The sequence below is a fragment of the Balaenoptera borealis genome (genome assembly GCF_965194805.1).
Source record: "Balaenoptera borealis genome assembly, chromosome: 2".
Lineage (NCBI taxonomy): Eukaryota > Metazoa > Chordata > Mammalia > Artiodactyla > Balaenopteridae > Balaenoptera > Balaenoptera borealis.
In genome coordinates, this window is record NC_138867.1 from 178,865,350 (window position 1) to 178,883,927 (window position 18,578).

Consider the following 18,578-nt stretch of genomic DNA (forward strand, 5'->3'; position numbering starts at 1 on the left):
AAAAATGCCACACCATTCTCACCCAACACAAACCCCAGCTTGCCTCCCTTGGTTCCCCAACACTGGATATAAAAGTATCCCCAGCAAAGAGTATCCCCTGTGTCCCCCAAGAACAGTAATGACCAGAGTCTCAACAGGCAACCCACCAGGTTCTCCAACATGAGTGTCGGGACTTCCCTGGTGGTCCAGTGGTTAAGACTCCGTGCTTCCACTGCAGGGGGCACAGGTTCGATCCCTGGTCGGGGAACTAAGATCCTGCATGCTGCGTGGTGCAGCCAAAAAAAAAAAAAGGAATGTCAAATAGATCCCCAGAAAAGTACCTCTCTTCTCATTATCGCAAAATAAGAGTTGATAGAAGCATCAGTAAGCAACATTCTCAAGACAAATGAGGACGGGACCCCAGGATGCAAGTCTCTCAAGTTCCTCCCAACAGGAGAGATGCCTGCCCTTTCCGTAAACCCTCCTTTATCCCAAACACAAGGCATATTTTGAGCCCCAGCTGGCAACTCTTCAGCCTCCTCTTGCAATGCAGATATTTCTGTCCCCAACTGTAGTGGGTAGAGCCCAACCAACACAAGTGTCCCCTGCCCTAGGAAATGTTGAGGACCCCAGTCTCAGAATAAGGAACACAACAGCAGTTCTGACAAGCCAACTGTTGCTCCAAGCTCCCATTACACAGGAGGTGACAGAATCTCAGGAAGCAAACCTTTCCCCAACATTTCCTGCCCCAGCAGACCCTCCTGACCTGTTGCATTCCCAGCTGGCCCTCAGAACATCTTCTACTGTTCGAAGAGGACTTGTGGAAAAGGAAGGCTGGAGCTGGAGTAAGGCGGAGGATGGAGAGGGAAGAGGAGTAAAATAAAGGGGGAAAGGAGACCTTCCAAGTTGTCCCAACCCCAGCCATGAATTCCAGAGGCCCTGAACAGCTACAATCAAACCAGTCACTCAGGGGCAAGCTTGAGCAGAATAAAAGAAATTCTGGGCTGATGTGGAGATGTGACCCGGAGAAAAGGGTGTGTTGGCTACCCTCCAAAATGGTCACCAATGATCTGAGACACCTGTTATTCATGCCCTGTGCAGTCTCCTCCCACATTTAGATGTGACCCACAGGATCAATACAATGCTGTAAAAACGGCTGTGACATCTGAGGCTACGTCATAAAACACACTGAAGCTTCCTCCTTGGTCTCTTAGATTGCTCCCTCTCTAAGGGAAGCCATCTGTCATGCCATGAGGATACTGCCATGCCATGAGCAGCCCCGTGGAGAGGTCCACGTGGAGAAGAAACAGCTTGTCAGCACCAAATTGCTGGCCATTTCATGAGCCGCCTTGGAAGATTTTCCAGCCCCAGTCAAATTTTGAAGTCTAATTAATACGTGTGCTGAAACGTTTAGGGGTGAAATCTACTGCTGTCTGCAACCTAGTTCAAAATGCATTTAAAAAAAAGATGACCTGGGGACTTCCCTGGCTGTCCAGTGTTTAAGACTCTGAGCTTCCCCTGCATGGGGTGCGGGTTTGATCCCTGGTTCGGGAACTAAGATCCCCCCATGCCACGCAGTGTGGCCCAAAAAAAATGTTTTTTAATTCATTAAAAAAATATGACCTGATGGATGATAGAGGGATGGAAGTGGCAAAGCAAATACAGCAAAATGTTACTGATGGAATCTAGGTGATGGACATTAGGGCTGCCATAACAAAGTACCACAGACTGGGTGGCTTAAACAGCAGAAATTAATTTTCTCACAGTTCTGGAAGCCAGAAGTTCAAGATCAAGGTACCAGCAAGGTTGTTTTCTCCTGAGTTCTCTCTCCTTAGCTTACAGACGACCACCCTCTAGCTGCCTTATCACAGGGTAGTCACTCTGTGCATGCATGCCCCTGGCGTCTCTAGGTCTGTATGTGCTAATCACCTCTTATATGGACACCAGTGAGATTAGATTAGGGCCGACTCTAATGGCCTCTTTTCACCTTAATTACTTCTTTAAAGGCCTGAGCTCCAAATACAGTCACATTATGAGGTATTAGGGAATTTGGCTTCAACATATAAATGTGTGGGTGGTGGAGCGGGTAGAAGGGATGGAGGGAGGGGACACAATACCGTCCATAACATGTATATTCACTGTAAAACTATTTCAAATAATCTCAACACTTAAAATTTTTTCATAATAAAATGGGGGTGTGTGTGTGTGTATGTGTGCTAAGTCAGTAAAGAAAAAATAGATTGTTAAAAAAACGAAATCACCTTGGAACCACTAATTGGTCTGTGGAACAGGGATTATCACAGATTTAAATACAAAAATTCAAGCTATAAAAATCCTTGAAGCAACCAAAGGATACATATTTTGTATACACTCTCAGAGGAGAGATGGTCTTTTTAAAGTATAACATGCAATAAGAAGAAACAAAAATCAATACATTTGATTTCGTTTATAAAAATCTGCGCGGCAACTGGAGGCAAAGACAAAGCGCGCGCACACACACACACACACACACACACACACACGAAAATACTGGCAACATCAAAGGCTAATTTATTAATATTAAGGAACTCCTACCAACTAAAGGAAAAGACCAAGAATGCATTGGAGAAATGGGCAAATGCTAAGAACAAAAAGTTCACGGGAAATGAATACTTTTAACATCAGAGATAATTCCCAAATCCACACGTCAAAAGAAAAATACGAAGTAAAACACAGGGATTCCTTTTTTCATGTATCAGATTACGAACTTTTTTTTTTTTTTTTTAAGTTTAATGTAATAGCCAGGATGTGGGGAAAGTGGCATTCCGATACCACAATAACAAGGAGGTGAATTTGAACAACCTCTGCCCACAGACACAAGAACCTGGCCGGGCAGGCAGAGCCCAGCGGAGCCGGGCGCGGGGCGGGGAGGAACACAAAGAGCCCAGCGAAGAGCTGTGAGATCGGAGACAGCCGAAGCCAGGCGGAGGGAGCCGAATCAACAAACTGAGCCGAGAAGCGGTGGAGAGAGGCGGAGGGAGCCGAGGCGAGGGGGGAAAGGCCGAAGATTGGCGCGAAGAGCCGAGGCTGGACGGAAGGACCCGAGGTCTGGCTTCGGGAGCCCAGCGTGGCTGAAAAACCAAGAAGTGGTGGAGAGCCCAGCCAATGCCTTGCTGGGAGGACCTTGGGTGGCTGAAACAGGACAGGCCGGCGGCACCGCTGCGGGATGCGGAGGCGAGGACCGCAGAGAATGGGGGCGGTTGTGCAGTTCCGGCTCCGGAGCTGCCGGCAGCATCCACCAGCAAGCGGTCGTGAGCTCCAGTTCTCCCGCTGCTCTCCTCCCTGCTCCTCAGGCCCTGCCACTGCCCACTGGGGTGATCTGTCTGTGACAGCCATGTGTTCTCTGCCCATGAGGAGGACGGGTGTCCCCGCACCATGGGGATCCCTCTGCATTTTGAGACAGGCTCTGACCTGGGGCCCTTTGCTGCAGTGCTTGCACCTGGACAAGCGGCTCCTGCGCAACAGAATACAAAGAAACTATAAGGAACTAAAAATAACTGGGTGCATGGGCAGTTGGGGCAAATTATGAACAACAAGCTACAAAAAGGCCAAAAGCCCAGCTGCCACTTTTGAGGTATCCAGAGCAAAAGCAGAATATTGCACACGATCGCTGAATAGGGCATCACCAAAGGGGTGAGCAGACCACCCAAGCCATCCTTCAGGCCTGATCCCTGGACCAGCCCCTACCCTCACCCTGTTTAAGGACCAGCTCATTAGGCTAGTAGCAGCATAATGAGTGGATTTAGCTGGATGATTCTAAGTGAAATAAGTCACACAGAAAAAGACACTTATCATAAGCTATCACTTATAGAGGGAATGTAAAAATCGCTACACATGAACTGAATTACAAAACAGAACAGAGTCACACATTTAGAAAACACACTATGGCTGCTTAAGGGGAAAGGTGAGGTGGGGTGATGCATAAAACAAGGGTTTGAAATTAGCACAGATACCGTTCCATAAACCAAATATGTAATAGACAAGACCTACTCCTTGCTCAATGAACTGGACTCAACACCCCCCACAACAGAAGCATTTTTGACAACACTTGCCCTACTCCACCCAAACAATATGGATGACCCCACCATGACGTCAGTGGGGGCTGAGTGGGAAGTACAGATGCCTGTTACCCATCCAAGACCAATTTATTGCAGCACAGGTGCCAATAAATTCTTGCCTGAATTTCTCATCTGGCCTCTTACCACTTTCTATTGATTAAAGAATCCAAGAACCCAGGTGGGTCACACTCCAACCCAGAAAAGTGTAGAAAATAAAGTTCGGTAAGCCAACACCATTGCTGCAGGTCCAAAAGGAGACCGAAGACTCAGCATTCTTCCTCCAACTGACACCGTGGCTCCACTCAGGAGACCGGCCTGAGTTAGGGGCAAGCTCCCTTTGTCAGTGAGAAGAAAAGCTTGACCCAAGATCCACGGACGCTAAAACAAGGAATGGATGCAAAGATGTGTACTTGTAGGAGGTTCTTCTGGACCATGTTCACCTGGAAACAAAGAAGTCACACAGTAAGGGGAGGTGGAGGAACAATCCCAGATATCTATGCCTTTGTCCGTGTAGGGCTCCTTTCTGGATGCCATTCCCTCTGTACCAGGTGAGCATCTGTGCATCTTCTAGGGTCAGACTCAAATGTCATCTCCACTATAAAGACCTTTGGATTATAAATCACCCTTCCTTACCCACATCTCCAGCATGCCCCCAACAAGAGACTCTCATCACATTTATGTTCACACACTTTTGCCCCCAAATATCCATCTTCCCTACCATCTGCCCTTTCACCCTCCCTCCAATCTGTCCCTGCAGCCAAAGAATATTTACTGAGAGCTTACAATGTACCAGGTTCCATTTACATTTAGGGAATATACTGCTGAACCAAAGTCTTTGCCTCACTGGAGCTTCCATTAGATAGGTTGTACATGTAGCCTATCTGTCCCTGGTGCTAGTCATGAGGCTGGTTTATAGTAGATGCTTGGTAAATGCTGAATGAGTGAACACAATGAAGCATGTAAGTTGTGCAGTTTACAAGGGAGAGAAATCATAAACTGGCCCCTGCAATGGCCAAAGTGAAGGGAATATTAATACCCACACTGGCCACAAAGCTACTGTGGTGTGACCAGGTCCCTTCCCTTCTCTGTACTTCTGTTTTCCTCTTTGCTAAAATGGGAGTCATAAAGGACCAGGATGTCTCCCTGTCCACCTGATGGGGCAATGGTGATAAGAAAGTGTGAGTTGCCAAACTCCATTCCCAGGTTGGGGACAGAGAGGAGGGAAGCTGAGTTATTCTTGTACCTCACCATAGCCATGCTCTGTCCGTCACTAGCCCTGTTCAGGGTCACCCTTGCAAATGCTTGACTTTGGGGGGATGCAGTCCCCTTGACACTCTCGTTCTGTGGTCACTGCACACTTCATTTCCTGTGTTCCAGTCTCCTTTAATCATTCTCACTTTCTCCACCCGGTCATACATTCTCAGCCTGGGGTCTCTGCACATGCAGTCTCTTCTGTCTGGACGTTTCTCCCCCTCTCTCCTTATCTAGGTAATTTCCTGATCATCTCTCAGGTCTCCACTTAGATGCCTCCTCCTCCTCCAAGAACCCTCCCAGGCTGGGTCAGGGACCAATTTTGGTTCCCCAATACCTCTTGCTTGTTCCATCACAGCCCTGTTTACCTTCTATGTGAGCATCTATTATTTGTCCTTGTTCCCTCCAGATGGTGATCTCCATGAGGTCAGGGAATGGGACAATCTAGTTTACCTTTATCCTGTCGAACCCCCAGCACCTAGCACATTGCCTGCTCTGTGTAAAAACCAAAGTCCTAATGAATGGATAAACCAAATGTGGTATATCTACACAGTGGAATATTATTCAGGCTTTCAAAGAAGGAAATTCGGACACATGCCACAACATGGATGAACCTTAAGGACATTATACTAAATGAAATAAGCCAGTCACAAAAGGACAAATACCAGATAACTTCATTTCTATGACCTACACAGAACAGTCAAGTATTTAGAGACAGAAAATAGAAATCTGGTTGCCAACATCTGGGGGTAGATGGAAATGGAGAGCTGTTGTTCAATGGGCATAGAATTTCAGTTTTGCAAGTTCCAGAGATTGGTTGCACAACACTGTGAGTATACTTAACACTACTGAACTGTACACTTAAAAATGATTCCGATGATGAGTTTTGCGTGAAGTGTATTTTACCACAGTTAAAAAAATCAACATCCACCAAGACTCTACCTGGTGTAGACCCTGCTGATTGTCTCAAATCTCATCTCCTCCCTCTCTCTTGCTGTCTCTCTGCTCAGCCACACTGGCTTTCTCACTGTTGATGGACTATGCCAAGCTCATTCCCACCTCAGGATCTTGGCCCATGCTGTTCCCTCTGTCTAGAATAGTTTTTATGGCCAAATCCTTCTTGCCAAATTGGGACACAACTCAGATGTCGCCTGCACAGAGAGGTAACCCAGACCCCTGGATAAAGCTGCTTTTCCCATCTCTGTTTATTTATGCTTTTACTGGATTTGAAATCACTTTACCTAGGCATTTATTCCCCTGCTAGGTATCTGTTTTCCTCACTCAATTTGGGCAGGGGCAGTGCCTGTCTTGTCACTGTGGTACCCACCACCTGCCTCAGAGCCTGTACCATCAGGGTCAGTTGAATGAAAATATGAATGGAAAAGTGCTTCACAAATACCAACAGCTCACAAACTGACCAGGAGAAGTGAGAGTCATTGCTCAGTGGGTAAGAGTTTCTGCTCAGGATGATGAAAAGTTTTGAACTAAATAGTGATGGTAGACAACTTTGTGCATGTAATCAATGCCACCAAATTGTACACTTAAAAATGGTTCAAATGGCTAATTTTACGTCTATATTTTATCAAAATTTAAAAAATATTAAATTCTGGACAAGATCGTGTAGACTCAATTTTTCCTGTTTCTCCCTGCTAAATACAACCTAAAACCTGGGAAATCATTCAGCATAAAATTGTATGAAGACTGAAGGTTGGAAAGACAAAGGTAGATTGGCAAAGGACCTCAGTACCTGAGGAATAACACAACGATATGGTCTTTGAATTTCCCATTTCTCTGTTCAGCAGAAAAGCTTGCAACCTGGAATTGCCAACAGACACAAACAAAGGAACAAAAGAACCCTAAGAGAAACCTATTCTCTTTGGCCAAAAGAACAGGGCATGGGAATCTCAGGAGAACAGAAGCATTTTTGACAACACTTGCCCTACTCCACCCAAACAACATGGATGACCCCCTCCATGACGTCAGTGGGGGCTGAGTGGGAAGTACAGATGCCTGTTACCCATCCAAGAGCATCAGGTAGCCCAGGAAGGCACTTTCTTGCCTACTGATCTGGTATCAACTGACTCTCTAATCCAGGAGAAGCAAGTGGCTGAGGAATTCACTCTCCTGTCCCACTGGGCAGCATCAACAAGAACAAGATCAGATACCTCGTCTCTTGCCCACTCCCCACTCCACCAGGCAACAGCCAGCAGTCCAGGTGGGTGCTTTCTTATACAATGTACATCAGTGGAGACGGAGCTGGGAGTCTGCCCCTTTGTCTCCCACAGGTGTTGTAGGACATAGTTTACTGGATCAATATCAGGGAAGACGGAGAAGGAAGTCTGGACATTTGCTCCCATGCAGTGGCAGCTGGCAACCCAGGGTGGCGCTCCCTTTCTCTTTTCTCAGTGGAGATGGAGTAGGAGTCCGAACTTCCACTCCCACTCAGAGGTGACATGGGGCATTCTTCATTCTTCCAATTAGAGAGGAAGGGAGAACCTTGGAGAGGAAGGAGCTGGAGAAAGAGACTCTTCAGTGCAGCACAACTAGTGCTTGGCAGACACCTCATGATGCAAACATGAACTGATAGAACATGTCAAAGTGTAAAACCTGAACTGCAGGGTGAGAGCCTATGCTGTCTTTTCAGCATGTCCTCCCAGCAGAACACAAATGAGGCAGCACAGAGTAGCACTCCAAGGGCTCTGAAAACTACATTGTCATGGGAATGATGGCACACAAAATTGTATCAGGACCTGAGTGATAAATCTAACCAAGATGAATTCTGCAAAAATGGAAGATTAAATAGGACACTGAGTCTCCCAATATAATATATAAAATGTCCAGAATACAATATAAAAATCACTTATCATATCAGGGACCAGGAAAATCACAACTAGGACACAGACAGTCTTAGGTTGCCAACCTTGAAATGACTCAGATTTTGAAATTAAATGATGAGGATTTTAAGGCAGCCAGCACAAAGTTTTTTGGTTAAAAAATTAGAAATAATCTTGAAACAACAATATGGAAAATTTCAGCAAAGAAATAAAAGACATAAAACCAAATGAAAATTGTAGAGTTGAAAACTATAATAACTGAAAGAAAAACTCACTGGATGGGCTCAATACTAGATTGGAGATGGCAGATGATAGAATCAGTGAATTTGAGTTTAGGTCAATAGAATTTACTATGTCTAAACATGAGAGAGAAAATAGATTGAAAAAAAGTGAACAAAACCTCAGAGACCTGTGAGACTATAGCAAATTATGTAGCATTTATGTCTATGGAGTCCAATAAACAGAAGATCTAATGTGTGAGGCTGAGAAATATATTCAGAAATATTGGCTAAAAATATCTCAAACACGGTGATAGACATAAAATGACAGATTTAATAAGCAGAGCAGATCTCAAACAGGTCTTCTGCCCTTCTTCTCCCCCCAAAAACCCATGCCAAGACACATTACAATTAATCTTCTGAAAACTCAAGACAAAATATTTTGCAAGCGTCTAGAGAGAAAAGACATATTATCTATAGGGGAACAAAGATTGAAACGACAGTGGATTTCTCATCTGAAACCACCAAAGTTGTGAAGAAATGGCAAAATACATTTCAAGTGATGAAAAAATAAGTAGTTGTCAACCCCAAATTCTATATTTAGTGGTAATATTGGGAAAATAAAGACTTCACAGAACAAGAAAAACTAAGAGAATTTGTTGCCAGCAGACATACTCTTCAAATAATGGTGGAAGGGTCCCGACTGGCGGGTGAGCAGAAAATCTTCTTGGGCTGCTGTGTGACTGACAGGGTCTTGGTGCTCCGTCTGGGCGTCAGGCCTGTGCCTCTGAGGTGGGAGAGCCGAGTTCAGGACATTGGTCCACCAGAGACCTCATGGCTCCAAGTAATATTAAATGGCGAAAGCTCTCCCAGAGATCTCCATCTCAATGCTAAGACCCAGCTCCACTCAACAACCAGCAAGCTACAGTGCTGTACACCCTATGCCAAACACCTAGCAAGACAGGAACACAACCCCACCCATTAGCAGAGAGGCTGCCTAAAATCATAATAAGGTTACAGCACCCCAAAACAAACCACTGGACGCAGTCCTGCCCACCAGAAAGACAAGATCCAGCCTCATCCACTGGAACACAGGCACCAGTCCTCTCCACCAGGAAACCTACACAACCCACTGAACCAACCTTAGCCACTGGGGGCAGACACCAAAAACAACAGGAACTACGAACCTGTAGCCTGCGAAAAGGACACCCCAAACACAGTAAGTTAAGCAAAATGAGAAGACAGAGAAACACATAGTAGATGAAGGAGCAAGGTAAAAACCCACCAGACAAAACACACGAAGAGGAAATAGGCAGTCTACCTGAAAAAGAATTCAGAGTAATGATGGTAAAGGTGATTCAAAACCTTGGAAATAGAATGGAGAAAATACAAGAAACGTTTAACAAGCACCTAGAAGAACTAAAGAGCAAACAAACAATGAGGAACAACACAATAAATGAAATTAAAAATTCTCTGGAAGGAATCAATAGCAGAATAACTGAGGGAGAAGAACGGTTAAGTGACCTGGAAGATAAAATAGTGGATATAACTACTGCAGAGCAGAATAAAGAAAAAAGAATGAAAAGAATTGAGGACAGTCTTAGAGAGCTCTGGGACAACATTAAACACACCAACATTCGAATTACATGGGAATCAGAAGAAGAAGAGAAAAAAAAAAAGGGACTGAGAAAATATTTGAAGAGATTATAGTTGAAAACTTCCCTAATATGGGAAAGGAAAATAGTTTTCTGAGTACAGGTCTTTTGCCTCTTTAGGTAGGTTAATTCCTAAGTATTTTACTCTTTTTGTTGCAATGGTAGATGGGATTCTTTCCTTAATTTCTCTCTCTGATCTTTCATTGTTAGTTTATAGGAATGAACATCTAACATTCAGAACGGGAGAAAATATTTACAAACAAAGTAACACACAAGAGATTAATCTCCAAAATGTACAAACAGATCATGCAGCTCAATATCAGAAAAAAAACAAACAATCCAATCAAAAAATGGGCAGAAGAACTAAATAGACATTTCTCCAAAGAAGACATACAGATGGCCAACAAACATGAAAAGATGCTCAACATCACTAATTATTAGAGAAATGCAATTCAAAACTACAATGAGTTATCACCTCCCACTGATAAGAATGACCATCATCAAAAAAATCTATAAACAATAAATGCTGGAGAGGGTGTGGAGAAAAAGGAACCTCCTACACTGTTGGTGGGAATGTAAATTGATACAGACACTATGGAGAACAGTATGGAGGTTCCTGAAAAAACTAAAAATAAAACTACCATGTGACCCAGCTATCCCACTACTGGGCATATACCCTAAGAAAACCATAATTCAAAAAGATACAAGCACCCTAATGTTCACTGCAACACTATTTACAATAGCCAGGACATGGAAGCAACCTAAATGTCCATCAACAGAGGAATGGATAACAAAGATGTGGTACATGTATGGAATATTACTCAACCATAAAAAGGAATGAAATTGGGTCATTTGTAGAGACATGGATGGACCTAGAGACTGTCATACAGAGTGAAGTTAAGTCAGAAAGAGAAAAGCAAATATATATTAACGCATGTATGTGGAATCTAGAAAAATGGTATAGATGACCTTATTTGCAAAGCGGAAATAGAGACACAGATGTAGAGAACAAATGTATGGACACCAAGGGGGAAAAAGGGGGTGGGATGAATTGGGAGATTGCGATTGACATATATACACTATTGATACTATGTACAAAATAGATAACTAATGAGAACCTACCATATAGCACAGGGGACTCTACTCAGTGCTCTGTGGTGACCTAAATGAGAAGGAAATCAAAAAAAGAGGGGATATATGTATACATGTAGCTGATTCACTTTGCTGTACAGTATAAACTAACACAATATTGTAAAGCAACTATACTCCAATTTTTTTAAAAAAAGATGAGGTACCTGTATGTTACTCAGCCATAAAAAGGAACGAAATTGTGCCATTTGCAGAGATGTGGATGGACCTAGAGACTGTCATACAGAGTGAAGTAAGTCAGAAAGAGAAAAACAAATATCATATAATATCGCTTATATGTGGAATCTAGAAAAGTGGTACAGATTAACTTATTTGAAAAGCAGAAATAGAGACACAGATGTAGAGAATAAACATATGGATACCAAGTTGGGAAGGGTGGGGTGGGATGAATTGGGAGATTGGGATTGACATATATACACTACTATGTATAAAATAGATAACTAATGAGAACCTACTGTATAGCACAGGGAACTCTCCTCAGTGCTCTGTGGTGACCTAAATGGGAAGGAAATCGGAAAAAGAGAGGATATATGTATACATATAGCTGATTCACTTTGCTATGAATCAGCAGAAACTAATGCAGCATTGTGGAGCAACTATGTTCCAATAAAAATTAACTTTAAAAAATTAAGCTATAAGGATATATTGTACAACACGGGGAATATAGCCAATATTTTATAATAACTATAAATAGAGTACAACCTAAAAATTGTGAATCACTATATTGTACATCTGTAACTTATATTGTACAACTATACTTCAATTTAAAAAAAAAAAAAAAAGAAATACTGGGAAGGTAGAAATAAGCACACTTGGCCTCAAATAGAAATGAGAAATCCAGAAGAGATGGAGGCAGACCTCTCTCTCTCTCTGTTTTTGTTTTTTTTTCATATTCCATTCTGAAGTCCTGTCCATTTCTGCTTTGAAAGGCTCCTGTGCTTGCTGCTTTTTGCCTGTCCCCTCCCTAACCCAGGCTCTCCTCACTCCACAACTCACTGCTGGGATTCTCAGTGTTCCAGTGGCAAAACTCAGGCTGGGACATGTGACTTTTTCTTTGCCGGACATTCCCCCCCTTCTCCTATAAGTCCATTCACGTCTCTACCATCCACTCCCGGACGCTTTCCCCAAGAAGCCAGCGCTCGCTGGCCCCCTTCTCCAAATGGCTGCAGTGCTTGCTTTACTACATGTGGAATATTTAACAACTTAGCACAATTTAGGTTATTTTTTACGTATTACACGTGTGTGATTTCCGTTTCCTGAAGCTGGATTGTATGCACCTTGAGAGGAAGAGGAGGAGGGCACATTCATTTCTGAATGAAGCACAGTGCTCGTTATGTAGTAAGTCATCGGGAAGTATTGTCAGACCGATTATAAAGAGTAGAAGGCCTGAGTGAGTTTAGGCTATTCTTTTGAACCCTGGAGACCTTTTTCCTCTCCCCTCCTCTCCACTCCCCTCTTCTTTCTTCAGCTACTTTATATTGACCCCCTACCCTGTGGCAGGCAGCATGCTAAGTGGTTTACATAATTTTTTTTTTATTCCTCACAACTACCCAGTAGGGTATTATTAACTCCATTTTACAGATGAGAAAACAAAGGTTCATGATGATTAAGCAGATTGGCCAAGGTCTAACAGAAACTTGTTAAATGTCACGGCCAGGACTCAATCCTGAGTCTCTCTGACTCCAGAACTTTTTTTTTTTTTCAATTTTATTGGAGTATAGCTGATTTACAGTGTTGTGTTGGTTTCAGGTGTACAGCAACATGAATCGGTTAACCAGTGTTTTATATTGTACCACTCTTTGTTATTGTCTCTTTTTCTCTTCAGTCTTTCCCTCTTCTGTTTCTTTTCTCTTCCTCTAATTCAAAGATGAAAATGGGTTACTGTCAGGTCAGCATTTAGAGTAGATGCTACTTGTAAAAGATTTGAGTTCCTTTTCTTTCCTCCCCTACAAAATATTTCTCTGTGATGCACAGGGTTGCCGACCAAATGCTGCTTTCCAAGGGGGGCCCCGGGGCAGCTTGCCAACATCATGATCCAGGCATACTGTTCAGCTGTCTTTGCTCTCAGTGTCTCTGTCTGAGGGTTTTGCTCCAGACTTAGGACTAATGCAGACTGACTCACTGTAGAAAGAAAGTCAGATCTTCAAAGGTGCAAGAAGTATCAAGTTGGCAAGGTAGACCCCTTAGGTCATTTCCAGACACAATCTTTGTGACCACTTCTATTCCTTTCTACCTGGGAGTTAAAATGAAGTAAATAATTAAAACATGTGTATTTGCCCATCTTTTTCATTCCAGAAGAGCCAGGTAACCATTAGTAGCCTAAGTGCCTTTGCAGTTGCTGAACAAATATTGTCATAAACCAAATAGAGTATGAATTACTTTAAAAATGGTAAAATTTCAAGTAAGAGGGGTTTTTTTTTTTTCGGTATACCACAAAAAACTTTGTCATATATGTGGAAACAGGTCAGTAACTATTTGGTGTTGATTGACATGTGATCAATCCAGGGCTCACATGATCTTGTCAGGAAACAGATTTTAGAAACCACTTTAGTGGTTTAGGTAATCAAATGGTAAAAATTCTCTTCTCTTTTGGATTTGAAGATTTGGTTAATAATTGATCTTTTTTCTTGAGGTCCTGACTTTTGGTCCATTAGATTTGATTTTCCTTTGATTTGAAGTCCAGGACTGGGTTCTTTGATGACTTCCTTTTAATTTGACTGCTTTATACCTGAGTTCTCATATTTGACTTTTTGCTTTGAGATGTTTCTTAAATTTTTGTTTTCTAAATAAGGGAAGATAATATCTTTTTCATTTAAGTTTCATTAAGTCGAGTTTTTGGTGTAAACCTGGGTCTGTGAAATTCATCCTGACTTTGTTCATACATGAGCAGAGCCAGAATGTTAACAAAGCTGATTCAGAGAAACGATTTGTCAGCCCTTTTTGCTTGGCACTGTGCTAATTAAACAGCTGGTTGGTTGACTAAACATTTCACCTTTAGAGGACAGTCTGATGGCATTCCTTTGGTATTACTGCCTTTTTAATAGAAAATGCTCAATAATTATGGGGTTTTTTATCACTTTTTTAAAGTCTGAGCTTTTGATTAACTGATGACTATTTTAGCCTGAGACTAGTTCTTTTCTGAGCTGCAGATCCTTCTGCAGATACTACATAGAAACAGGGACTGGTCAGAATCCTTCTCTTGGTCACTTCTCTTTTCCTGGGATGTTTCTCAGTGCTGGCCTGGATGTCTTATCTTTGGTGCCATTAAAATCACATTCTTGGGGCTGGATTTTGTACCTCAGAGCTTAATCGACTTGCCCCCGTTTGCCTTCAGAGGGTGTTTAGGTCATTTCCTGGCATGTCAAGTTGCATGTTTTCTTCCTTAGATCTGGCCCAGGAAAGCATCTTTTTGGAAATTAGCATTCTCATTTTGAAGCTTTGACCTGGTCCAGGAAGCTTGCTTTACAGTTTTGCTCGAAGTTGGTCGATATTATATTTCTAGAAACTGGCACATTTAAAATATCGTTTCATCGTGTATTACTGGCACTAGTTCATGGGAAGCTCCTAGCAAGGCTAAGTCTTGTTTTTGTTGGGATGAGGTGAGGCCAGAGTATTTGAATATTTATGAAGTCTGTGCTTTTTCTATAAATGGTTTGCTTGTTGGATATGGAACTTGGAACATTTTCAGTAACCTGATATTTCTTTGTTCTCTTGGCCATATCTGTCCACCATGGTTGATTTAGTTGCACATATTAGGACAATAAAAAACACTGATCCAGCTGATTGTGGGTCTTTAGGGCTTATTGGCTGACAAGACAATGTCCACAGCTCTTTTTCACCATGTTTCATCTGCTGGAGACCTGATCAAACGAAGCCTTGGAAGTTAGAAGGTAGTCATGGCCTGGAAGAGGAGCCAAGGCTCTTCCCACTGTGACCTAAGCATAAGACCTGAAGGACCTGGTCTGTAACAGTTGGGAAGAGAGCTAAGTGGAAGGTATTCCAGAGTTGTAGGGGGTAGACTTCAAAGGACCATGTGACCACCTGGATGTGGGCTGTACTAGACCAGGGTGGCCTCTAACATGTCTCTCAGGTCCCTAGCTTGGAAGGTGTCACTCCCTGGGAGGAGATATGATACATGAGAGCAGGTCTGTGGGGCAGGATGATGAGCCCTGGCCAGGAAGGGCTTCTGAAGGGAATTGGAGGGTATGACACCCTGGAAGGGGAAGTGGGGAACTGTGCAATACTGGTGGGTCTCCTTGCCTCTTGGTATGTCAGATATGGGAGAATGAGTATCAGGGGCTGCTAGAGAAGTCAGGTGTGTCCTGAGGGGAGAGCTGGTTCTGGAGTTGTACTAAGGCTGAGGTCAGCGGAGGGCTTGGGAAACATTGGAGCCGTGGTGAATGTGGTGCCTGGTGTTGCACACCATGGGGTGCGTGTGGCTTTGTTCATCTGCAGAGCTGTAGCTTATGCTCTCAGTGTTTGAGACGGTCCTACTGTCTTTTTTTTGGCTGAGTTGGGTCTTCGTTGCTACGCACGGGCTTTCTCTAGTTGCAGCGAGCAGGGGTTACTCTTCATTGCGGTACTCAGGCTTCTCATTGCGGTGGCTTCTCTTGTTGCAGAGCATGGGCTCTAGGCATGCGGGCTCAGTCATTGTGGCATGCGGGCTCAGTAGCTGTGGCTCGGGGGCTCTAGAGCACAGGCTCAGTAGTTGTGGTGCACGGACTTAGTTGCTCTGTGGCATGTGGGATCTTCCCAGACCAGGGCTCGAACCCATGTCCCCTGCACTGGCAGGCAGATTCTTAACCACTGCACCACCAGGGAAGTCCCTGTCCTACTGTCTTTTGCCTGCTTTCCAACTTCTCCAACTGAAACCCAACGCCCTCCCTCAATGTTCTCTCCTGCCTTTGGTGTGTGCCTGTGGCGGGTGGCTCTTAGGTTTTCCTCCATGTGAAGGGTATTTGCAAGAGAAAAAGGAACTGGGCATATGCCTCCATTCCATAAAGCTTGCGTTGGATTTAGTTTGGCTAGGGCTTGACATGGCCCTTTCCTTCACCTTAGCAGTTTTGAACTTGAGCAGAGAGACTTAATCCTCCAGTTAAGATTTTCAATTAAGCCTTGTCCTCGTGTCCACTAAAGAAAGCTCTAATCCAGCCTCTTGGGTCTGTTTTTATCTATAGTCCTTTTGATTACATGTGCCTGAGGCAGCCTGTTGTTCATATTCCTCTCTCTCTCTCTCTCTCTCACTCTTTCTTTCTCTCTCAATATCTTCACCTCTCTCTCCAATACACACACACACACACACACACACACACACACATCCCATGGTAATTGCACCAATGCTTGTAACCTCATTCTTTTCAGTTGGATAGAGGCTTAATTTAGAGCAAAGTGTATAATACAAAATCTATCCAACACTAAAAGCCACCACGTGTATCCTATCATCCCCATAAAATCATCACTTTGTAGAATGTGCATGGAGAAATCCCTCACAAATCAGAAGAGTGATTACACAGAAAAGCTGAAAATGCTTTGGGTATCACAGCAAAACCACAGGACTAGAAAATTAGAAACGGGTGGTGATGCTATAGCCTAAAGCAATACCAAGGCCATATTTTGTATTCTTCTTGTAACAGTAAGACTACCACTATTAAAAAGCTGAAAATGTCGGGGAGAAAAAGAAATGAAAGAGGAGAAATAACAACTGATACCACAGAGATACAAAAGATCATAAGAGAATACTACAACCAGTTATATGCCAACAAACTGAACAACCTAGAAGAAAAAAATAAATTTCTATAAATATATAATCATCCAAAACTGAATCAGTAAGAAATAGATAATGTGAACAGACCAATTACGAGTACTAAAATTGAATTAGTAATCAAAATTCTCCAAACAAAGTCCAGGACTGAATGGCTTCACAGGGGAATTCTGCCAAATATATAAAGAAGAGTTAATGGCTATCATTCTTAAACTATTCCAAAAAATTAAAGGTGAGAGGAACATTCACAAATTCATTCTATGAGGCCACCATTAGCCTGATACCAAGACCAGAAAGACACTACAAAAAAGAAAATTATAGACTACTAACTCTGATGAATATAGACGCAAAAATCCTCAACAAAATGTTAGCAAACCGAATTCACCATTATATAAAAAGGATCATACACCAAGATCGAGAAGGATTTACTGTACTTCCCTCTTGGCACAGTTGTTAAGAATCCGCCTGCCAATGCAGGGGACACGGGTTTGAGCCCTGGTCCGGGAAGATCCCACATGCTGCTGAGCAACTAAGCCCGTGTGCCACAACTACTGAGCCTGTGCTCTAGAGCCTGCGAGCCACAACTACTGAAGCCCGTGTGCCTAGAGCCCATGCTCCACAACAAGAGAAGCCACCCCAATGAGAAGCCCGTGCACCATAATGAAGAGTAACCCCCCTCGCTGCAACTAGAGAAAGCCTGCGTGCAGCAACGAAGACAATTGTGACCAAAAATAAGTAAATAATTTTAAAAAAATTTTTAAACTACTATTAAAAAAGTCCTTAAGAAAGAAAAAAAAGAAAGAAGGATTTACTCCAGGGATGCAAGGATGGTTCTATATCTGCAAATCAAGCAATATGATACACCACATTAACAAAACAAAGGATAAAAATCACATGCTATCCCAATAGATGCAGGAAAAGCAAGTGATGAAATTCAATGTCCATTCATGATCAAAAATTCTCATCAATGTTGGTATAGAAGGAACATATCTCAACATAATAAAGGCTTTTATGAAAAATGTACAGCCAACATCATACTCAGCAGTGAAAAGATGAAAGTCTTTCCTCTAAATTCAGGAAAAGACAAGGATGCCCACTCTCACCAATTCTATTTATCATAGTATTGGAAGTCCTAACCACAGCAATCCAACAACAAAAAGAAATAAAAGGCATCCAAATGGAAAGAAAGAGGGAAAACTGTCCCCATTTGCAGATGGCATGATACTTTAGAGAACTCTAAACTCTCCACACACACAAAAAAAACTATTAGAACTAATAAATGAATTCAACAAAGTTGCAGGATACAAGAATAATATACAGATATCTGTTGCATTTCTATACACTAATAATGAACTATGAGAAAAAGAAAAAAATTTTAATCCCATTTAAATTGTATCAAAAGAATAAAATACCTAGGAATAAGCTTAACATAGGAGGTGAAGGACCTATACTGTGAAAATGATAAAACATTGGTGAAGGTAATTCAAGATGATACAAAGAAATGGAAAGATATACCATACACTAGAATTGGAAGAATTAATATTGTTAAAGTGGCCATATGACCCAAAGCAATCTACAGATTTAATGCAATCCCAATCAAAATACCCATGACATTTTTCAGAGAACTAGAATAA